This window comes from Phasianus colchicus, chromosome 1 (assembly GCF_987193195.1).
Source record: "Phasianus colchicus chromosome 1, bPhaCol1.hap1.1, whole genome shotgun sequence".
NCBI lineage: Eukaryota > Metazoa > Chordata > Aves > Galliformes > Phasianidae > Phasianus > Phasianus colchicus.
The window spans coordinates 87868108-87892787 of NC_143436.1; the positions used below are offsets into that span (position 1 = coordinate 87868108).

At 40.9% G+C, this 24680-nt stretch overlaps 1 protein-coding gene and 1 non-coding gene across 6 annotated transcripts in view; both read left to right on the forward strand.

Annotated features, from left to right (window-relative positions):
* The first annotated feature begins 4744 nt into the window (after window positions 1-4744).
* TRNAI-AAU (transfer RNA isoleucine (anticodon AAU)) lies at window positions 4745-4818 on the forward strand. The gene has a single exon. It is a non-coding gene; the product is annotated as a tRNA-Ile (tRNA).
* The window catches only part of LOC149919821 (uncharacterized), a 682202-nt gene continuing 662266 nt past the window's right edge, over window positions 4745-24680 (forward strand). For all 5 annotated transcript variants that reach the window (XR_016471781.1, XR_016471773.1, XR_016471770.1 and 2 more), the window contains exon 1: window positions 4745-5098. The gene's annotated coding sequence lies outside the window, so the exon portion shown is untranslated. The remainder of the gene's footprint in view (window positions 5099-24680) is intronic.

A 24680-nucleotide genomic window follows, 5' to 3' on the forward strand; every position in this document is an offset into this window, starting at 1 on the left:
ACAGACTCCTTTCATTTCAAGGTCACGTCACAAAGGATACATACAGAATAAACTATGTGTTGTTCAATTTATCTATGTCAGGAGGATAGAAAAAGGAGCTGACCCTGCTAGAACTTGGTCCAGTTGTGCTTTCAAGTCCAGGTACTACTATTCTGGTAATGAGACCCTTGTGCTCCTGGGGATAACCAGTGTCATTGTGTTTTTTCTCTAACTTGCCTCAAATGCTGCTTTGAAGTGATGTAATTGTTTGACAGACTTGTGTCAGGACACAAACTATAGAGTGACAGCGCTTTCCTTTGGCTGAATCCTTTTTTTTTTTTTGTCTGAATACTTAGCTGATTCCTCTGTGTAATTTAAAATAGGAAATGCTGATATATCGGCTAGTTGCAAAATTGTATTGTAAGGGTAAAAAGATTACCTAATATTGACAACGATGTAGGCATTGTGAAGTGGAGAGAATCTGGAGAAGAGATGCTAGGCTTGAGTATCTGTGGATAAACAGTACACACAGCTACACCTTCTGTGTTTAAAGCATGATATTAGCAAGACTAACAAGTCTAAAAAATATTGTGGTGGTTCTTTTGAAGCACTTGGAAGTCACATGTAAGCTGCTTCTACAGCTCAGAAACTTAATTTTGTAAGCATTAAATCTAACTTTAGGTCTTGCGTGAAACAGATTCTAAAACCTGTAAGAAACCCAACAGCATATTCAGATGTCAGCTATGGCAATTACTGTGCAACATCTTAGTAATATAGATATATTGTAAGTACTGGTGTTTCTTATTTGGAAATAGCTATATGAATGAAAGTTGAAATCCTTGTTTGTGTCCAGAATGGTGTCCTTCTGTAATGTTAACAAACAACAGTCTGATGGAGTCATAAATAATTTATGAACTGGGAACATTGATTTTTGCTCAGCGCTTATAGGAAATTATATTCTTGTGGCTTCAAGAAATAATTGGTGCAATTTAATCACATAAGAATTATAGCCACCTTTAATTCTTTTCAAATTGAACCCTAATGACACTGGGTGTGTTTAAAAAACCAAGCAGAAGAGAAGGGTACCTACACAGACTGAAGAAATGAGAGGGACAGAAAACAGCATGTTTAACAAATCTGACAAATTGGATCCCAATGATAGTGGTTTTGAACAAAGTCTAATTGACTTTTGCCTGATCACATGTTAGCCTTTCCACAGGAAAATATTGCAAACTTGAATGAAAATACAATATTACTAAGCAAGTTAGAGGAACAAAGTGCCTGGCATTTCATGAAAGAAGTTCCTTTTGCAAAATTTCACAGTTGAAGGTAGTTTTTGCTCTAATGTATTCCAGTTTTCTTTTACTGCAATAATTTTCCATGTAAGCTCTGCATTCTGGGGGAAAGAAGGAAATGACTAACATATGAGAAGGAAGAAAGTTGCAGCAACTTGATCAAATGCAAGTCTCAATTTCTTTTAAGTCAGAATATTACATGAAGTTTAACTGATTCTAAGTGCAGTACAAATACCTTGTGAAACATACCTCAAGTCAATTCATTTGAAAAATGAATTGACCAACTCTTCCTGAAAAGGAGAAGAAGAAAGGAGTTGTAGGACTCTTTGCTTGGGGGGGGGGGGGGAAGCTGATCAAAATGCTTAGCTGCAAGCAGGCTTTAGTAAAATCACACAATATTCTGGCTACTTATCAATGTATGTTTTTCTTGGAAGGTCATCAGGAAACCAAATTTGTAAGAAAGATATTCTGGGATGCAGTTTCTATCCACTCTGGAGAAACATTTAAATTCTGTCTTCAAAATTGCTTTCAGAATGCAAACGGATGAACTTTATTTGGTCTGGGTTAAATTTACACGTCTTTATTATCGAGTAAAAGTAGGGGAAATTGCAAACTATATTTCTAAGTGTAAAAGGGTATCATTTGAGTCTGATGTGAAGCTGATGTCAACTAATCTGTTGTATCCATTCAAAGCAGGAACAAAACAAATAGACACTACTTAAAAATGGAAAAGCTGCCAACAATTTCAGCACTAATCATGAAATAGCATTTAGGTAACTCAGTGGTGATCCCTGTAATGCTAACTGTAGGCTTAATGCAGCATGTTAAGTGGCAGACTGATGCCTGGAGATGGCTTGAGGCTGAGAATTGTGGAGCATCTCAGAATACATTACAGGGAAACAGATTAATCCTGGAACTGTGATACAGGTGAACTAGCAAAATATCTTCACGTTTTATATTCTACCACCAGCCTGGTCTCTGTAACAGTGCCATCAGGGTTTCAGTGCAAAATGCTGCATGTCTGGGAACTAGCCCCGGTTGGTTTTCATTTCAGGTGACTGAAAGGGATGCTGTTTTCCTCTTCCTGGGTCCTTTGGACACTCCACATCTGTTTCTGGTCAGCACAGAGAAGCTGTGAAGTGAGCTGTGCCTATTTAAAGCACGACACTGCCACTGCTGTACCAGGAACTTACTGTTTTGGTTACACTGAGTGTTATGTCTCACTTCTCAAAGCAATTCTTGAACCAGCAGGATTCTAGTTCCAAGCACTGATAATGGCTAGACAAGAATGGCTCTCTTGACTGTTTTGTTGAAAACTCCACAGTAGCTATTACTAAAATGCTCTAAATACAGGATGCATATAGATGCTACACTTCGGCAAACATTTAATGACCACCAAACGTTTACTTTAGGCAATAACAATGTTATTAAATATAACATTGAGCCTCTGTTCCATTTTGCTTCATGCACGGATATATGCAAATAACTTGTATTAACAGCTTTGAGTGAAATTTCAATGGCAAGCTTAATAAATCCCTGGGTGGTGCTCAGGCTGATAACATTAGTTCCACGTACCCTTTTATTCAGGCAGCTAATGACTTCTTTTTCCTCCCAGTTGCCAATTCTGGATTGATAAAAGCTGAGAAACAAACAGATATGGGTGCAGAATGCCGAAAGCTATGCTTTGCTGTTAATTTGGTTCAGATTCATTTTGGGCTGAGTAGTGACAGAGGATCACTTCGTTAGGTGACTTATTGGCCTGCGTGTAAAGATCTTCATGTGTCCTGTGAGTGCAGCCCCTCAGCATGGCTGATGGGAGATACCTTCTGCATTCTGCCCGAGTGTCTTGTCTCTTTTGGAAGGTGGTATTGTTTCTGTATACAACTGGGGCTCATGATGGGATGTCCTGTTGCAACATGATGATTCTATGAACACATACAGGCTCTGGAGTGCATCATAGGGGGAAAAGTCCATACAGTTAGTGCTTGGCAAGGATGCTGAGCAGGGGCTGTGCTTAGTGGAGAACACAGCTGGCTGCTAACTTCAGTAATTTGGCCATAGTTTTTGTTGGTTTTCTTTTTTTTGGAGGTGAAGGAGGGAAATAAAAGAGGTCAGGCAACAGTTGCAGAGTGGGTGGGATGTTGGGCAACTTGTGGGAGGCAGGGTATAGCGACTGAAGAGAAGATCTGAGGCAGAGCTCAAGCACCTGAGCTCTGTTCTTCCTTTGCTTTGCCTGCTGTCTGCCCTCGGCTGTTTAAAAATAAATGCTTCAGAGCCTTTGAAAAGACTCTTATACTGAGGTTGTGAGGGGTGTATTATGGCAGGTCTCTTAGATGTGCCATTAAAGTCTGAAGCTGTGGAGATGTCTGGCTGAGGCTCTGAGTTAGCAAAGCCCTTAGAGTTAAGCTTCTGTTTATTAAAGCATTTGAGTGTAATTCACTAACCCTGGTGGTGCTGAAAAGCACTTGCCAGCACTTTGCATGTACAACCTGTCAGTTCCATCATGTTACAGCTATCCACTATATATAGCCTGGTAACTGTTTGTCATTCCAGCCTCATTTCCTTCTTTGCTTGTGGGAATGGATCCTGCATGCTGAAGGGAAACTAACGTTTACTGTTCAATCAGAAAAGTTTGTCTTCGTGGGGGCAGCATTGATCTCACGGACTGTTATGTTGTCTGTCAGTGCCTAATCACAAAATCTCTTGCTTGCGTGTGGAGAGCTGTACTGCAGAGTCCAAAGAGACTCTGCTAAAAAGGAAGGATGCCAGCTCTGTGTGTGGAAGGAGGTTTTAGAATAATAGGAGCAGGTATATGGGATGTGACTGATTAAGGTTGGAGGGAAAAGACAAATGCTTACTCAAGCTGGGAGAAAGTAGAACAGAGCCAAAGGGTGTACAATTGAACTAGATTTGACTACAAAATCATGGTGGACAGCTGTGAATAAGAGGGCAATACAATGCTGCTTTGAGCTACTTCTAGTGATATTCTGGGCGGAAAAGCTAGAGTCAATCGATTTCCCCTTCATCTTCCCTGTGAAGAAACTGACCAAAAAATTAGGTGGCTTTTTTTACAGAAAAGCAGACTGAACGGTCTGTTTGCCAGAAGCACATAAAAGGAACACTGCTGTTCTGGCACCTGTGAGTCTTGTTCTGCCCAATGATCAGGAGGATGTTCAGGACCTATGAACAGCCCCATCCTGCAGCTTGTTTTGGAGCATTTTCCTTTTCTGCCCTTTCATTTCTCAGTGGTGCTCTCGTATTCTAAACTTGGCCTTGCAGTTGAATGTCGGAATAAATTAGATTTAATTCAGGGTGACGTGTTCCAGAAAGCAGAGCTAGTTATCGAGATCCCAGAAAGCGCATGTGTTCTGGTGGCCGGCTGCTGCTGCTGCTCTTTTGTGGAGCAACGCTTCGAGATTACGTCGCCGCCAACTCTGATAGGGAACTTTCCGAAAACTTCTTGCAAGGCGGGCCGGTTAGCTCAGTTGGTTAGAGCGTGGTGCTAATAACGCCAAGGTCGCGGGTTCGATCCCCGTACGGGCCAGTTTCACTTTTGGCGCCGACAGCAGTTCTTGCCGTATGGCTCCGCCGCCCGTCCGTCCCCCGCAGTGAGACGTGAGAGTGCGCTGGTGGGCTGGAAGCGGAGCGGTAGGGGTCCCGGTGGTAACCGTGGCAAAGGGGTGAGACCCGAAACTTCAGCAGGGAGTATCCGCCAGGCGGTGTCACGCCTCGGCCCGGCGTAGGGGCTGCGGAAGGGGCAGGATGTGAAATGGACGGGCAGCCGCTGGCGGGGAACGCCTGTGCCACATAGGAAGCACCCGGAGGTAAACTTGCTTGGCAAGCTTTGGTGGCTCTTAATTAATTAATTCATTTTTCCCAATGGCTGGGCTGGCAGACTATGTGTGTGCATGGTGTTTCATTTTAGAATGAAGATCTGGGAATAATACCAGGTTGTTTTATGTTTCCCATATTAGAGATCAGAAATTTATTGCAGTTCTGTGCAGCAGAATCCTTACCATAAAGCAAGGTGATGCAATGGATCCTCGGCCGATATTCCAGTTAGGTTTGAATTGCTTATATTTGATGTGTGTTTTGGTGGTCAGGATTGCATGAGCTTATTGTTCCTAGGTTTTATTTCTGCAGATGGCTGTCTGGTTGTGGGGGTCAGCCACTGTCCCCGGGGGAGTAATTCCAGAGCCCATTTTCCAACCTCAAAACCAGATAGGGAGTAAAAGAGCAGATTAAACAGATTCACCAACATAGTGGGATAATGCTCTTGTGAGGATAGCAGAGGAATTCCCATTTTGTATGGGCTGCAGTGGCAGATGCTGGGCATATTTTGGGGTTACCATTCAGTATTTTGACTAACTGGTTGCATACCGTTGCACAGAAGACAGTATGTGAGAAGATAAACTTATTGCCAGGGACAATACTCAACACTTCCAGCTGAGGTGGAAGGTCCCAGTCAGTCCAGCTAAACCACTGCTTTTCTCTATCATTTCAGTTATCAATTGTTGCATTTCAGAGTTGCACAGACCAAATAAATCAGCTCATAGAATCACTGACTATCCTGAGTTGGAAAGGACCCACAAGGATCATTGAGTCCAACTCCTGGTTCCCCACAATACCACCCAAAATCCAAACCCTGTGTCTGAAAGTGGTACCCAACTGCTCCCAGAACTCTGGCATTTGGGGCCATGCCCACTGCCCTGGGCAGCCCGTTCTGTGCCCACCACCCTCTGGTGCAGACCCTGTCCCTAACCCCCAGCTGCCCTCCCCTGACACAGCTCCATGCCGTTCCCTCGGGCCCTGTCGCTGTCACACAGAGCAGAGCTCAGCGCTGCCCCTCTGCTCAGTTCATTCTCTTTATTGAGACGATTGTATTTTCTTTGCTGCATGAAAGATCTCTACAAGGGCTCTTAAATTCAGGTAGTTAAAACTAGACAGAAAAGGAGTTTGCGCTCTACTGAATTCAGTAGATGCATACTCATTTGCTCAGTAGAGCTCTGAAGCGCTCTTTTCTAGTCACGTCAGAAGTTAACTGTATTTCTTATGATTCATATTAGTGAAACATCTAAGCATCTTGTCATCAAGGTGCTTTACTCATTACTGGCTATTAATAAAGGTGAAATTCTGAGCGGCGAGGCTTCATCTGGTAGCTGAGTAAATATACAACCCGGAAACACCATTATTGAAATCAAAGGCAGGATGTGGTGGAAGGAGTTTTTCTTCAGATTGATTTGCATGTATCGAAGTGTAAGCAATAATGCTATTATTACATATGAAGTTTAACCTTTGCTTAAAACTGATTGCGATGTTCACCTCCTGAGCACAAATGGAAGCTGGAAAACTGGCATCTTCATCAAAAAGCACAAACTTGTCATCAACCTCAAAGGTTTTCATTTAACATCATTTTGAGTAGATGCGCGTGGGAGGGAAAGGAGGAAATGCCATAGAAACAGAACCAGGAAGGAGCAGAAAGCCAAGAATGTGGGCTGAATGAGTGCTGGCAGCCCAATGCCGCTGAGCTGAGGGTCTGGCTTATAGGAGCTTGGAGCTGTAAGCAAAAGCCCAACAAGTGCTCTCCTGTTTGGGCCCTCGGGTGTTTCCCAAAAGCTTCATTCAGCAAAGGGGGGCTGCGTGAGAGGGATACTGGCATTCAGTTTTTCCTTTGCAACTGGAATTACAAGGAGACTGAAATTCTGTTTTGCAGTTCACTCCAGAAAGCAGTGACAATATTTACTGCTAAAGCTGAAGAAATATTTGTTTCGAATTTGTGTGTTCATAGAAAGCAGCTCTGAAATGAAGTAAATCTGAGCAATATTGTAAAAACCGAGCAAGCACAAAGGAGGGGACTTTAAGAGGAGTATAACAGTTGTTCTTGAGGTGCTTTATAAAAAGATTAGGTAACTTTGTGAACAAAGTATCTGGCAATTTCTCCCACTGTTTTGAACTAGTGCCTGCTGAGGGCTTTTCTTTTTTTTTTCCAGCTTAAATAGCCAAACAGTCCTTTTCTTTGTTGTGGAAGAATTCACAAGCACTGCTTACAGAATGACAGGGCCATGTGAAGGTTATTGAATTCTCATTTAAGCGCTGTATAAAACCAAGTGGAAGAAGAGGATGAAAATATCTAGCTGTGGGTGTGTATTTGCCCGTTTTACAAAGAATAAATAAAAGACTTCAGTTATGGGACATGCAGAAGTACTTATGGTTATACACAAATTCCATGTAAGGCTTTCATCACTGTGGTGAGATACAGAAAGTGTTCAGCTTAATCAGTACCTTTTCCCCATTTCACAGGGGAGTATCACTTTTAGCTGTATCCTCTCACAACTCAAACACAAGTTTCTCAAAGTCTGGCTGTGAGTTTTGTTTTTGATTGGAGAGGAACTCAGTTTTAAAGATGCGTTAGTTTGTTTTTATCATTACCTATAAGGTAAGGGATGGTGGAGGGCACAGAAGGTCATCTGTAGTGTGTCCTCTGACTCTGGTGTGATTTAAAAATGTGCTGCTCCAGAGGTGGACAGCAAATGACAAGTCTTTAATATTTGGTAGGATCAAGACTGATTGTGCCTCACATTCTTGAACAGACAATATAGTTATTAATTTCCTACCTGAGGCCTACTTGAGTGACAGCTAGCTAATGCCCATCACATCCTTTGGAAGCTTTCTGCTTTTCTACCAAATGGTTAAAATGCTGCATAGGGGTGTAGTTGTATTTGGGTACTTGCTGACTTGACTTCCTGATACTTTTGGAAGGAGAAATTCTGGCTTATTCCAGGCCTGAATCTAAAACAGAGAGAGAGAAGACAAATTTGAAAATAAAATCCTGTCCATATATGTGTTGGAGATGAGAATCTGTTTAAGGTATGAATTTACTTCTGCTAGGCAGAGCATGCTGAGACTTCCCTACAGTGACAGAACTTTATAAAGTGGTAATTACTGTTTAATATTGGTTTTAATGAGGAAATTGGATTTTTTTTCCTTTCATGTGTATGTACTTCTGTTCTTCTCCAACTTTGTGCTTCTTAGGATAGATTTGCAATAACTCTGCCTGTAGTGTAAAGGGCAGGTTTTTCTTTTAAGCAGCTGAGGCTCCGAGCAACTGATGATAATGTAGCAGAGATAGGAAACAACTTTTATGGTATATTTTGGTGAAGACGTAGACCGGGCTCTGGAAAATATTTGCTTTTTTGAGGAATGACTCTAAGGTATTGACTGTCACTCTGTCTTTGTGGAAAACATGGATAAAGTGGTTCCACTGTCTATATATAAATTATTTTGCTTCCTTTTAGATAGCTGTTCTAGAATACTTTCTGAGAATGTGCTGCTGAAGGCAAGATGACTGGTTTGAATTTTAATGTATTTTACTTTTTTTTAATTGGGAAAGAGCAACTGCAGAGATGAGTGCCTAGAAACCTCAGTAAGTCATTCTCCTCATCTCTTGGATTCTGTTTCTAGCTCTCATTATGCCTTTTATGCTCCTTCCTGCCACCCTGCTGGTATCACCTGATCCCCAAAAAACAGTTATGTTGTTACTTAAATCACCCATGCAAATGATTCTCCAGTTACTTACTGTCATATCTGGCTGTATTGCTAAGGCCAGGTGCAGGACAGATTCTTCCTTTGCTATCTGGGGCTGGCTGTGGCTTTGGAAGGGGGAAAAAAGAAAAAAGCCTGCATTTCAATTTTGTTGCAAGTTCAGTGAGGCTTGCACAGAATGAGCTTTTTAGAAGGAGAAATTGACTCTTTTAGGCTGTTTCTGTTTTCTAACAACAGTTGTACTTCCATATTCCCTCCTTCACAGCCTAAGGCAAAACTGATTGGAGATTTGGGCTCCTGCCTGCTGTTGGTAGGATCTGAGAGAATAGTCATTATAATAATGATTACTAAAGGACAGAGTGACAGGAGACTAGAATAAATGCCTCTGTTCTCTGCTTACTGCATGTAAAACTTGGGGTGTACGCCAACACCCATCTAAGTGCAGATAAAATGTTTTCTTACCATACTTTTCCTGCAACCATGGCTTTGGGAGTAGGGGTTGTCTTATGTGTATTGTTCAGAGCAGTTCTGCCGGGCCGGGGAGAAGGGCCAGAAGTCCTAAGACCTTATAATTCTCCCTTGTGATGTTGTATGATGATCTCCTGAACTTGAACTATAACAAAAGAGCTATAAATATATATATCTCTTCTGTCAAGAAATCTGAAATGTATAAACCCAGGTAGGCCCCAGGAAAGCTGTAGAGAGGGAGGAGAGAAGTCTGTTTAAATACAACTCTTAATGCTTCTGGGAACTTCTAATGTAATTATGTTTCTATAAAAGATATACCAGCCTCTTTCCCTGGTTCTGTGTGATTCTGTCTTCTGGAGAGAAATAGCCCTGTGCAAGCCGGCAAATTTTAAATTCCATTTGAAGTCAAAAGTGCCAACAAAGAAGACCTTGACAGTTGAAAATCAAAATGAATGGATTTCAGTCACCAGAGACACGTTCTATCTTCTGTCAGTAGGGAATTGCTTCCATTTCACATACCTATTTTGGATATTTGGGATTTTTCTTGATCTGAATGAGAATAAGATGTTGATCTTGAAATGAATTGCGTACACGTGCGCGCGCGCGCGCACACACACACACACACACACACACACACACACACACACACAAAATCCAACCCAAAGAAACAAAACACCAAACCCAGTGAATTTGGGTTAGGCCAATCTATCTGTTTTGACTTCAACTGAAATATCTAGTGAAAATCAGCCCGAATTTATAAACTGTTGAGATGCTTAGTTGGATTTCCCAACTATTTGGTAAAAATGATTCACACTAGGTATATTTCAGTGAATGTATCTTTTTTAAACAGTATGTTTTGAATGTGAGAAACCTCTTCTTGATCCTCTTTCCTACCAGCATGTAACATTTGAATTAAAGGTCATTTCTTTTGTGTGTTAGTGGTATTTGCAAAATTACAAGACATTTAAGTATTACAAGATATTTGGGCTCCATCTAAGTATTGGATGGAAAGAGCCCTACTATACAGCAAGGTGCCTTTTTCATCGCTTCTAGTGTCTGTCTTCTTCCTCAAAATACTGATGTCTAATCTATTTTAGAATATTCTTCAACCTGCACTTCAATAATAGCTGTGCATCCCATGGTTGCTTAACCTTACTCTATTTCTCACAAGTCTTTTATAGTCTTAAAGCATTATTTTTGTCTTTTTATATAGCTTTGGAATATTTCATGTCTTATACGTAGACAACAACAACAAAAATCCCCATAAGAAAAACACTAGTACTAAAACACAGGAATCTTCACTCCCCAAATGGCACTTGTCCTCTAACTTTGCTGTAGTAGGTATATAGTACATTTGTTAGGAGAGGCACTATCATGGAGATGCATTTAATGACATTTCCTTGAATTGCTGGACTCTGCCTGAGTTGCAATGTGGCAAGGTGTATATGTTTGAGAATTGCAATCATCCTCTGATCAATATGGATATCTCCAGCCTTTTAAACACTCTTGCTGGACTCCAATTCTAATTTGTAACCCTTTTCCTGATGCTGCAGTCTAGGTCAGTAGTGTCAAACTACTTAAATTTGCTGACTGACATGGCCATGAGCTACAATGCTTTGGAAAACCAGGCTTAGCATCCTGTACTGAAAAATACTCATCTCGCTTGTATAGTAAAGGAATGACTTTTTTTTTTCCTTTAAATTTAATATACCTAACTACATATTACACTAATACTGTCTTGAGCTCTATTTGATTTTATTTTGACCAGCTGGGGTGGTTCTTCCGAGAGAAGAGAAGGCTCTGAGGACACCTGCCAGTATCTAAAGGGGGTTTTAAGAAGGAAGGGGGCAGATTCTTGAGCCGGATGTGTTCTGATAGGCCAAGGGAGATGGTTTCAAACTAAAAGAGGGGATATTTGGACTGGATAAGAGGAAAGAGGTTTGTATAATATGGGTGGTGAGGCACTGGAACAGGTTGTCCATAGATGTGGTGGAAGCCCTGTTCCTGGAGGCATTAAAGGTAAGGCTGGATGGGTCTCTGAGCAACCTGATCTAGCTGTAGGTCTCCCTGTTTATGGCAAGGGAGTTGGACTAGATAACATTTAATGATCTCTTCCAACTCAAACAATTCTGTGATTCTCTAGAAGGTTAAATTCTCTAACAGTATAGTTCTAGACTGGTACTATAAGCAGAAATGTCCTCCTGAAACTTCAGAGGACAAAGTTTCTTACTCCCCGCCTTCCATGCATGTGAGGTACTCCTTGCTTTGAGAAACCCTTACTATGCTGAACATCTGAATCAGAGAAGCCTTTGCTTCCCAATGAAGTCTGGGCTTTGTAAGCAAGCAGCAGTGGTTTATGGTCCTCTTGTTTCTCTTAAGATCTGGAGCATGTGCTGTACACTGTGCCAAATTTGCTTTTTTCAGAAGCACAGTAATCTTCAGTCTCCAGTTCATAGTTGCTGTACTGTATCTGTGGTGCTTCTTCCAATACATGTAATACCACTGTGATATATTGATCTTAAATTCATTGGCCCATCAGAAGGGCAACTATGCATGCATATATCTTTATATGCTTTGCACTGGTATTCTTACTTTTTTTCTTCTGAATCGAAGTCAGTGTGGGCCATGTACATCACCTCTCGAGTTCTTACTGGAGCAGTCTGCCCTCCTGTCACCTGGCCTTACTGATTCACTCTCTAAACCCAGCCTTCCTTTGAGTATACTCTCATTATCCTTTACTCTAGAAGGTACTCTTATTTGCAGAGATTAATTTTCAAATAATAGTTATTTGAATGCTGAATTGTTAAGTTTGTTATCTTTCTATTAAACATTTAAATTCTGACTCTGATTCTATCCAAATCTATCCAGGCTTTCTGGCCATTACTTCTGCATAGATCAACTACTATTTCCTATCCTTTTTTCCCCCCATGTTGAAATGTATTGCAATGCTTCTGCTTCGCTAAAGTGTGCCCTGTACGTAGGGCAGGTTCAAACCTGAGGGACTCCAAAGTGGAAAGCCTTCTATTGTTGGTCTCCCAAAGCATTTGATAACCACGCTATACTTTGTGTGTGACTGGTTAGCAATTCTTTCCATCCAACATCAGTCCTGAAAGCCATTATGCTAGAAATAATAGGAAAAATAATTATTTTCTGTTTATAAACCCTGAAAAAAGGGGGAAAAACAATAGAGAGGTTTGGGAAAATTTCTCATATAGATCTGTAGATATAGTTCAAACAATAATGTTGCCTATGTATTCTAATGTTAAAATGAGAATGAGAATTCCTTTTTCTTGAAGACTGGATTTTTCCCCCAAAGCAAGAAAACATAGAAGAATGACTGTGTAACATTCATCTTTCTTATGTACATAATTTTTCTCAAGGAGCTGAATATTAATGGAATGTAGGAAATTCCCTTTTTGGGAATGCAGGGAAGGAATAAACAAGTAATTTTCAAAGAAATTCAATTTTTCTGCACCGTTTTTCTGTGCAGCTGCACATCATAATTCAGTATGCAACATTCACACCTAAAAGCTTGTGTTCTGAGGCCCGTGATTTTCTGTAACCCTCTGCAAACTTGCCCTGGTGTGTTGGCTATGGTCCAAGTGCTGGCAGAAGCACTTGCACAAGCATGAAATGTTAGTTTGTTTCCTTATTTTCAGTCAGACACAATTGAACAGCATCCCAGATTACACACCTTCTGCTAAGTAAGGGGAAAGGAGTAATGAATCTTTTCAGAAGGGAAAATGTGACACGGGTATTGGTTCAGCATAGTCTTTCCCTTTGGTTGGCTCTCATTCTGTCTGGTTCTGCTTACCTGTCTCAATTGGGTGCTCAAAGATCGAGTCCGTTCTGTTTGCTTCAGGGTCTTTTGAAATGAATCAAATGTGACTTCGGTGATTTGAGACCTTAAGGAAGGTGAGAAAAAGCAGTGATGGGAAATGGGCAAAAAGGGACAAGACCAATAGCATCCCTGTTACAAGCCAGGATGCCATAGTGAGCAGGACTAAAGGAAGTAATGCTTCCCCTGTACTTGGCACTGGTGAGGCCTCACCTTGAGTACAGTGTTCAGTTTTGGGTACAGAAAGGACTTTGAGGTGCTGGAGCAGGTCCAAAGAAGGGCAACAAGGCTTGTGAAGGGGTTGGAGAATATGCCCTATGAAGAGAGACTGAAGGAACTGGGTCTGTTTAGTCTGGGGAAAATGAGGCTGAGGGGAGACGTTATTGCTCTCTTCCAATATCTGAAAGGTGCTTACAGTGAGAGCAGGGCTGGTCTCTTCTCACTGGTGACAGGATGAGGGGAAATGGCCTCAAGTTGTGCCAGGGTAAGTTTAGGTTGGATATCAGGAAACACTTCTTTACAGAAAGGGTTGTTAAGCACTGTAATAGGCTCCCCAGGGAGGTGGTTGAGTCACCATCCCTGGATGTGTTTAAAAACTGTTTGAATGTGGTGCTCAGGGACATGATTTAGTGGTGGGTTGTTAGAGTTAGGGTAGTATGGTTAGGTTTGGTTGGACTTGATGATCTTTAAGGTCTTTTCCAACCTGAGCAATTCTATGATTCTATGAAATGTTGTCCTCATGGCTAGATGAAGATAAATGCCATTGCATATGCCAGCTCTTTGCTAGGTATTACATTACACTGAGGGGTGCATCTTGCTTATGCTGATTAGTAAATAGCATGAGGTTGTTTGCTTTTGCAACGTAGTCCTCTATAAGCTGAAAACGAGCTATGTGCAGCTGGTGTGCAGTTGAGGCTTCCTCTGGCTCTTTGTATAGACAGTGGTACCTGAGGTAGGGAGATAGGAGAAAAAGCTCCTCTGCAGCTTGTGCTGGAAGCAGTTGTAACAAGGCAAGGGAGCCAGAAGTATGTTCTATCTCTTGGAAAGAAGAGAGATTTCTGATGTCTAAAAGTCTCATCTTTTAAACATAGAAAATAATATATATTTTTTCTGACTGTTACCTGTTAAAGCTTTTTTTAATACTTTGTACTCTTCTCCAGTTCTTTGTAGCAATGAGATGCTGAAGAGCACAAGTGTTCTGGGAGCTGCTGGCTCTTCTCTGAAAATGACTGGCATAGAAAACAGTCATAGTGACCCTGTATTTCATCAAGAGATGCATCATGTTTCGGTACAGCAAAACAAAAGTTAGAGATGCGCTTTAGTATTTATACTGTTCCCACTCCTCAGTAAATGGGTACTCTATTGGAGGAAAACAAAGGTTGGGCAGGGCTGTAATGAACATTACATTAGAAGGTAAGCCTGTATTTAGAGCGTAAGTTGCACTCTAATTAAAACCACTAGTTCAAAATTAAAACCACCATAAAAACCAAACTTAGTGGGAGGACAGTTTGACTAGATGATTTTGTAAGTCCTTTCCAACTTCTTTATTCTATGATTTTGCTGTATCCCCAACCACTGCAGTTCTGACTGAGATCTTCATCTTAGGATGGACTGGCATCCATGGATGCAAGTGAAATGAAATCTCAGTGTAGAAGTTGGGAAAGGTGATAATGGGAAGCCTAGCTCAATGCTAGGACTCCTCCACAGACAGTGTTTTTCCTGTTGTCACCTGCTGCTGTAGTGCCGCTTTGGGCAAGCTTGCATACCTGAACTTTTGATGGTGGTAATTGGGTATCAGGACTTTGAGATGTCTGAAGGTGTAATGCTTTACTATGAGAGGTGCGGGAATGGTGAATGAGGAGTGATTGCTCAGTGTCTCAGAGAGCCACAACAGCAAATACAAATACAGATGACAAAGCAAATAAGAGGCACTTCCTTACACAGCACAAACTTCAAGCCGTAGGAGTCCATAATTTGCATGGCTACAGAAATGATCGGATGATTTCAAGAAATAACTTTGACTCAGTGCAGATATTTGATAATACTGGACTCAGTCCAGGAGGTCCCTGGGTTGCAGATCACTGGAAAGAGGGAAAATGTACTGTGAAAACATCACTACTTGCTAGTTCAGTTCCCAAAACCTTGCTATCATCACACATGGGTGGAGGATAGCTTTGGTCATGCCAGAGGTTGTGACACACACAGTGACAAAGTGGAGGCATTTGAGTTGTTTTGTTCTTGCTTCGGTTGGAGAGGAAATAGAAGAGACTGCTGCATTCTGTGGTCAAATTCTGGCCTGTTATCTGCTAATTGATTTTTTTTTTGTCTGTGGGTTGATTTTTTAATTTTATTTTTTTCAGTGATTAAAGGAACATCTGTGCTATTCTTTATTTGTCTTGCATGTAATTTCTTTTTCACCTTATTTAAATAAATCTGGTAAACCTGGTATTAAAAAAAAAAAAACACTTTAATTCATATGTGTGTTTTGACTGTCCTACATGTGTGTATGTCTGTATGTATATTTGTTAACTTCCAAGAAAAAAAATCTATTCTGCTTCAAGGCTAGCAGCATCAGTGTGTTCAGTAATAACTTGTTTTCTTTGAAATATAGTAATTGCATACATTGAAAGGTGACCAGTTGAGAGTTTATGACGATGTCATCCTTATTTTTCTCAGATAGGTTATTCTGGAAATACTGGGAATGGCACAGTATGCACTGCTCAGACTTTGCATGATTTACTTTGTGTTTGTAAAGTCAAGGCAAATATCGTAAGTGTTGCTACCCTATAAAGAAGCAGGTTAATGGTGTTTGTGAAGTAAGAACGAAAAAAATAAAGCTATTGAAAGAAGCAACAAGAAGGATGGTCTCGGATAAGCTTTCTGCAGTTCTATGGTTTCAGAGTGAATTTGGTCATCCATATGCTAACTTTAGGGCATAGGAATGTAGAACTGGAAAAGACTTAGATAATTAAGTCCATTCTTCTATTGCAGGGAAATAATCATATAAATGTATTAAAACCACATTTCCTTTGGCTTCATGCTAGCCAGCAAAACTGATTTATGCTCTTTTGAGTAGCCAGGCTCCATTTGTTTCCTATCAATTGCCTGAATTTGTTTGGACTAAGAGTTCATAGCAAGTGATCAAGGAGTTCTTTGTCATAACTAAAGAATAAAATCCCAGTCCAATATGAAAACAGCAAAGAAAAGAGCTGGGGTGTGTTAACAAGTTAACAGCAAATATTGAGTTCAGCGCTACAGACTTTTATTCCTCTCAGAGCAAAGGTTTACTTTCTAAGGACAGCCAAATAAAGACGAGATGCTCCTTGGATCTGTGTACTGCAGTACATGTTCAAGTGTTCGTGTACATTTTAGAACTTACCTTTTGTAATATTCACATTTGAAGACTACCCTGTTTGGTCCTAAACTTCTTGCATTAAAAACCCAAACTAGGAAGTTAACAGATTAAAATGTGGCTTTTAAAAACTTTTTTGTACTATTATTCCCTACTTGGTAAAGGTTAAAAAGAACTGAGGGAAAACAATGTTTCGTAGTTGTATGATTTACAATAGTACCTTGTCTTGTCTGTATCATCGCTGTATGATGAAGGAGGAAAAAATGTGAGAAGCAGCAAGAATAGATCATCACGATAACATTAACAATGTTCTTTATCATTTTAGACCTGTCACTCTTGGAATGATTAGATGTGTCTAATGCATAGTAAATAGTTGGTACGCTTCCAAAATGAGTTAATGAATTAGATGTTTTGAAATACAAGCAAATGTTTTTAAGGAGACTCCATACATTTTGACTTTTTTGGAGCAGAGTTTAGGTGCATGATCCGAAAACTATTGCATTTTTCTTATTCCTGATTTTTTCTGATTTTCTTTTTTTTCCCCACTGCTATCAGGAGGTTTTTTAGACCATAGGTGTATTTTTTTCTTCTAATCAGACTATGCTTTCCCCTTTTACTGGCTAGTTCAGTGTTAACAGGTGAGGCATGTCCTCTCTCATATTCCATCTGTTCTTTGTACTTCCTTTTTTCATCCCTGTCTCATCATATTGCTAAAAGGAGTGATAATATTTAGAATGGATGAGATGTTTTGTAAAAGATTGATGGTTCAGCTTTACTGATACTAATTGAGTATGAATCTCTTTGGTGATGTTATTTTTTTTTGTTTAGTAACTAATCTTCATCAGTGCTGTTAGTTCTGTCATACAGAGCTGGGGGTTACTTGTTCCTATGTCACTATACCTTAACTGCAGTTTGTTAATGGCCTGGACCCATGCCCCAAAGAGTCTATTCTCACATGAATGATCTTACAAGATCAGACAGACCGTGGAGTCTAGTATCTCATCTCTGATAATGGCCAATAATGTTTTTAAAGGGTTTGGGAGCAGGTCTAGTACTTGGCAATATTTTCTCGGAATGCTCTCCTGGACAGAACAATTTGTGACACAGGGGCATCCGCAAACAGTGATTTGTATTTAACAGCCCTCAGTAGATTTTTCTTCCATAACTCCATCCAGACTCTTTCTGACCTATGAAAATTTATCTGTGATGTTCTGGAGCAGAGAGCTCTGTAGTTTAAAGCTTCCTGTTATTTCAAGAAATGCCAGCTTGTGCTCTACTTGTACCCCCAAGTTTCTCTTGATGCTGTACCTCTTCCCTCTCCATATCTTTTCATTTGGAAGCTGATAACCATTTTGTCTTTCTGCATGGTGTACTCAATTTTATGTAGTTCTGTTGTACCTGCCCTTGGTTACCTCTTTCCCCACTCTTCCTTTTGATCCTTTCGGGATGAACTCTGAGGTCATTAGTCCTAGTGAAACCCATCTGACTCTTTTCCAGTGGGGTGAAAAATAAAACACCTCATCCTGTTAGTTAAATACTACAGAGTTGTTGCAGGGTATTATTGCTGCTTTAAATGCTCGGGTAGGGTCACTGTTCCATGTTTTAGTGGACTGACTGTGCAGCTCATGTTCCTAGGATAGCAGTGCTGATACTTGCAGGACTGACTGGAATTGGTACTTGTTTTTTCTCCTGGCCTCTTTTTTTCTTAGACCTATTTAGCACCTAGGATCTCTGGCAGAGTGAAGAGAGCTTAACAGCTGTGGAAATCAGACCACTGGTAACTGGTCACTGGAGCTTCTGAACTTCATTTTTTGACAGTGTTTCCCTATCCTTCTGATTCTGTGAAACATGTTTCCTGGAGTTGCTTTTCCATGGCCTGGTAGAAATGTTTTTTCAGAATTACAGGGGATCAAGATGCTTTGTTTTTTGCTGTTGCTGCTGCTTCCTGACAAACAATCAGAGCATTTAGAGACATTAGATATAGAAATAAGATGTTAAGAACTATAGGTCACACTTTCCAGGAAAGGAGGCTATCTTCCTAAGAACTGATCAGTACTGATAATTGAGTGAATATGCTCCCCCTGAGTCAGAGGCAAGTTAAGGTTATATATGTTGATTTTTTTTTTTTTTTTGTTTTAAGTAAGATGGTTTGATGCAAAAAAAAGTACTCCAAAAAAGAAAAAAACAAGAGGCTCTTAGTGGTATTCTATTAAGACAGTAAGAGGTGCAGATCTCATTATTTAGGCACTTTTCTGCATGTTTTCCAGGTAACGTGGGTGGGGGGCCTTGCACTTAGATAGGGCTGGCTGACCTGCAGCAAATAGGTATGAGTAACTTTCAGAGTTCTTTTTGCACTGTGGGGAACTAATTTCAACTCTGCCCTTGCCCATCACTGGAAACAATGCTGCTGGCTCATATTTTTCCCAGTGAAACACTTCCCTGACTTTGAGCCTTTGCCACAGCATGCAACATATGTCCTTTGCCAGGGTTTCTGTAGCTTGGTGTTTCATAGGTCTGTCTCCTTGAGCAAAGGATGAAATTCAGATGCTTCTTCACCCCTAAGATAACGCAATTCCTTTTAGTTGCCATTTTGAATATTCAAAATCCGTGTTGTTATTGCTTATGAAATAAAGTTGCTGCAGTGTGGGAAGAGTGAATATTGCCTTGCACAGTATTTCTGTTTTTTTTCTATAGCACTCTGCCTCTTGAACTGGTAGCTTCAGCTTGTTCTTCCTAGCCTTTTTATCTATAGCTTTTTCATTTCTTTCCAAAGAGCTTTTCAGCAGCAAAGTTGCAGCATGTCTGCTTGCATTTGTTTTCAAAAATAATGCACCCAACGTAGAGAGAAATTCACTGACTTAATATAAGCATGCTCCAACCACTGGCAGCTATGGATACACGACAACTTTTAAAAATGTGAAGGGGACAGACTCTTTGTCAAGGTCTGTTATGACAGGACCGGGGGAAATGGTTTCAAAGTAAAAGAGGAGATTTAAATTGCAAGTGAGGAAGAAGTTCTTTACAAGGATAGGCACTGCTTGCCTAGAGAGGTGGTGGATGACCCGTCCTTGGAGATGTTCAAGGTAAGGCTGAACAGGGCTCTGAGCAACCTGATTCAGCTGTAGGTCTTCATGTTCATTGCAGGGGAGCTGGAACAGATGAACATTGGTGGTTCCTTTCAACTGAAATAATTCTATGATTCCATACGTGTAATTTGAGAAATATCTGAAATGGGTAGATTTTTGAGTATGTCAATCTTCTTGACTGCCAAAGTTGCTTTGACGTTTCCCCACTTTGTCCTTTCCTTTCTATATAGTGCATTTTAAAATGGGCCAGCAGACCACTCACAAATTCCAAAGATGTGACATCTTTCTCACAGGACTCTCTAGCTTGATTTTTGACTAAAGTGGGAGTAGCCTGTTGTGGAGTTCTACCTCTGAGCTAGAGGTCTGTTATATTTGGTGCTGCATTGCATGCACTTGCATGTCCCCTGCCAGTGCCTGCAGGCTTCTTGGTGTATGTTTGGTGTTCCCATACAGGAAGAAGTTGGTGGTGGAGTCAGAAGTGATGGGTGAGGCCTGAGGCCCTAGTCAGCATTTATATTCAGCAGTGGAGAAGCCTCTTATAAATGGGCATATCTACTAGCTTCAAGGCTTCTGTTAGCATAAATATGCTAGTGAGAACTCTGTGCTGGTCTGGTGATATGCTGTGCAGGAGTTCTGTGATGGAGATTGCCATTTAATAAAACCTGTTCTGTATTTTTTCTGTAAAAACAGTCATTTAAGAAGTAGGAAGCAAAACCAAAATAAAATGAAAACAGGAAACTGATTTATGATGATTGTCTGTGTTCTTCATGTTATCTTTTCCCTTCTTCTCTATTTGGTTAACCTGTCTGTGTTGTGAAAATATCTTTTTCTTTTTGCTGAATTATTTCAGTAAAAGACTTCAGCAAAAATTTCTTTGCAACTTACCTGTGAGGTTCTCTGAATCTGGTTACTGAACAATACCCTCCCTGATGGTATCTAGACAGTGCTGTGTGCAGTGTATGGGTCTCTTTCTTTGAGTGCAAGAGGAGAATGAAGGAAGCAGGTAAAGGTAATTTCACTCAGAGGTTGCACTGTAGCTGTGTCTACTGCAAAAAGCAGGAGACAGGTGCACGTCGAGAGTTAATAGGGTCATTTAGAAAATTGTCAAGGGATGTGGGAGAAATGGTTCTTTGTTGTGAAACCTTCACTGTGTTGAAGCGAGTGCTTGGTCAGAGCTTTGGCTGTGTTGTGGGTAGAGACTTCCCAGAATAGCAGGGTTGGTGAGGAGGTAAAGCCTACCTGCTGCAGGCTGTGCTTTGCTCAGTCTGGGGTCATATGCACATCACTGGTAAGCTGGTTGGGTGCAGATCTAGAATAAAGCCTGGGTATGGGTGGCTGGATAATAACGTGGTTTCTCAGCAGTATAGTGTTTATTAATTTTTATTTAAATAGTGCTAATGTTGTATTTGTAAAACTCAAGTTGTTTAGCCTTTCCCCTCTTAGGAGATTTGATATATCTGAACCAACTGAAAATTCTCTTCTGTGGGTTAGATTTAATGCAGAGTTGACTGAAGAGGTTGCATTTATTCAAAGTTTCCTTTTGAATTTTTGTCAGAGCATTCACATAGTGAAAGAACCGACTTTAACTGTATCTAACAGCCTAACAAGCAAGGCCTTGCTTCCTTGTTGACAAGTACAGATATATTTATATAATCTATACACATATATTTGCTTAATTGACCTCATTATGGAAATAATACAAACAGCTTATTGTTAAGCTGGCAGCTGGAGGTGGTAGATTTTTCTAAAGAGCGTGAAAAATAATCTTTTAATGACTCCAGAGGAGTGAAAAGGCTGTTTCAGCAGTAATGAAAACAGCTGTCAATAACAACATGCCTGCCTAAGGTGGCAGGTACATCCATGGTACAGGCACTGAAGGGTCGCTTTGGTTGCAAAAGCGAGACAAGCTTTCTTGCTCGCAGGCTGTGCATGTAGAAAAAGCAAGCAAGAGACTTGGGCCTTGACAGCTGCTGAAGTCCTCTGGAGTTTGAGACACTTGAGATTTTTCAAGTAGGAAACTGCCAATTCCTTGCTCCTGCTGTATTTGAAAGATGTGTGGGATTTTTGTAGTTACTGAAATGATTTGTAGCTGCTAGTTTGATTATGGCGACTGAATTGTGATCTAATGGATGTGAAACTCTGAATATTAGCCAACTGCTGGGACTAAAAAGCTGCAGACATCATAGACTTCTCAGGTTATCTGGATGCTGATGTGTGAAAATCCAGGTTTGGGGTCAAAATACAGTTGGTGGGTGTGATGAGAGTAAGATAGGCATCTGCAGACACGTGATGGGGTCTTGTGGCTGGGATGCTGAGCCCATAGACCAGCAGGGGCTTGCTGGGTACTGGGACTTCAGTTGGTGGCATTGCTTTTGTCATAGCTGGCTTCCCTCCTCTCTCCAGCTGCAAGTGTGACCTGGAGCACAGCTGCAGGCAGCTGATAAGTGAGCAGGAGGTGTCCTGCAGTGTGAGACTTGAGGACTTCAGTAAGTCTTTTTTCAGAGGCAAACAAAGCAAGCTCCTGTTTAGACTGTTGCCAGTCATAACCTTGTTAGTGCTAAACAGCCTATAATGAAATTTCTTAACCAGTGAGATAATATTAATCTGTTATAGCTTCATTAGCATTAATATTTGAAGTTTTCTATGGACAGGCCTTGATAACATCTGTATTATTTTAGAGTTGTGAAAATCAAGCTTGCAGAGCTAGTGAAGGAAAGTTTGAGGTTTCTAACTTTAATGAAATAAGCTGCAGTGGGAAAAGTAATGTATGGTAGGTCAGAGATACCAAAGTGAGAAATAGCAAAGGTGTCTCTCAAGGATCAGGTAGTAAAGTCTCGCTCAGTAATTTAGGAAGAGAGCTGGTGAATAGCTTAAAAGTATGAGGAGAGCCTCCCAAAGCTTTGGGTCAGAAAAAGGAAGTGTGACTTCTGGCTCCTGAGACCCCGATTCTCAGTTGCTCTCTTTGAACAAGAATGTAAGGTAACAAGAAAGAAGGGCAGCTGCAATCTGCCTTTATATTCTGGAACAACTGACAGTTCTTAGATATAATATTAGAGCAGCTTCAGAGCATTGTGAAATTGCAATGTGCTTTGCGATCTGTGCCAGCTGTAGATGGACTGTAGTGTATGCTCCTTGTAGTTGCATGCTCTTTGCTGATACACTCAGTCTGGCCTGCTTCCAGCCCATCTTGTTCTCAGGATGGCTGCTCTAACTCCTTGAAAAGCCCTTTTTTGTTTGTTTTTTGTAACCTCTAGCCAGAAGGAGAAAGTAGACTCAAGAGGCTCAAGAGCAGTCTGTCCCAATGAACGGAAAACTGAGCTTAGGTGGCAGGTGAACTGTAAGGATGAGTGAAGGTGTCTTGGCAAAATTCAAGTGGAAAAGGCTACAAAAAGTGGAAGCAGGGTCAGATGACCCAACTGGAATACAGATAAACTGTTCAAGCTCACAGAGAGAATGTTAGAAATTTTTGAGTCTATCTAGAATTGAGGCTGTTGAGGGATATGAAGGGTGGCACTTAAGGCTTCTATCAGTACATCAACAACAGAATGAAGCCAAGGAAGAATGTAGGGCTGTTGTGTAGATGGGCTGAATGACGCGTGACAAAGGATATAGAATAGGCAAAAGGTAATCCATGCTTGGTCCTTACAGGTAGAAACTATCTTCAGGAAACCCAGACCCCTGAGAGCAGAAAAAGTCTGCAGAAAGAAAAAATTTAACTTTGGTGGCTTAAATGTGTCATATGCTAGTTCATGGGGTGGGATGGGGTACACAGCTGAAGGAGCTGACTGAAGTGATTGCAAGGCTGCTCTCTATTAACATTAAGAAGGCACAGCAATCAGGAGAAGTTCCTGATGACTGAAAGAGAAAAAAACAGCACTCTTCAGGAAAGGCAGGAAAGAGGATCTGGGGAACTACAGGCTAAACAGCTCTGTTGCCATCCTTGGGAACTTAATGGAACAACTAATCCTGGGAAGTCTTCTAGACACATGAAAGATGAGGTTATTCAGCATGGTTTTGTGAATGAGAAGTCATACTTAACCAACCTGATAACCTTCTGTGAAGAAATGTCTCAGTGGGTGAGAGAAGAGTAGCTGATATTGTTTTCCTTGTCTTCAGTGTGGATTTCAGCACTGCCCATGATAGTACTCTCACTGACAAACCAATGACACACAGGTGTGTAACTAGACAGGTGGTCTGAAAACTGGCTGAAAGCATTGTGATTAGTAGCAGAAAGCGTCAACCCCTTTAATGTTTCTCCTGCACTATGTTCAATGCTGTTTTACCTCTTCACAGTTTGTTTGATAAGATAGAGTGCACCAGCTGCTAATTTCCAGGTGATACAAAACTGAGAGAAGTGGCTGATAAACCAGGTATGTGCAGTTCAATTCAGAAGAATTTCATTGGGCTGGAGGACTGAGTAGAGAACAATGTCATGAAAGTTCAGTGAAGGGCAGTATAGAATCGTACGTTGGTGAACCTCATTTGCTAGTAAGGACAAGAGCTGACTGTCTGGAAAGCAGCTTTGCAGAAGAGAACCTATAGGTCTTGATGGTCAGCAAGCTAACTATGAACCAAAAACGTGCCCTTGTAGTAAAAAGGCTAGCAGAATTTAAAACTTAGCTGGACACAGTCCTGGGCATCAACCACTGGGTGACACTGCTTCGAGGATGGGTCTGAAACACATGACTTACAAAGGTGCCTTCCAACCTCAATTCTTTTATCATTGTGTGACTTTAAGCATAAGAACATAAATTTTGGGACCCCAAAGTATGGGAAACTAAAACTGTTGTCCCAGCTGTCGCTGCTGTGATAGAGCTGCATGCATCTAGCATCTACTGAATCTCTTCCAGGGGCTTCCATGTCCTTTGGTCAAAAATAATGTTTTCCTTCAATAAAAGCTTTCCTCCCCCTCAAGCACACAGTCTTTTCTTTTCTGCTTTTCTTTCTTCTCAGCTGCGTAATGATGCTCTTAATATCGCTGCAGTCTGATTCCTGTTTATGAGGTCTACCAGGCTGTAAATAAGATTAATATGGAGATACACTTATAGCTATGGAGTTGCCTAACTGAGATTGAACTTCCTTTAATAGGTTTAGTGATCCATAATTGCATTCTTCAGTAA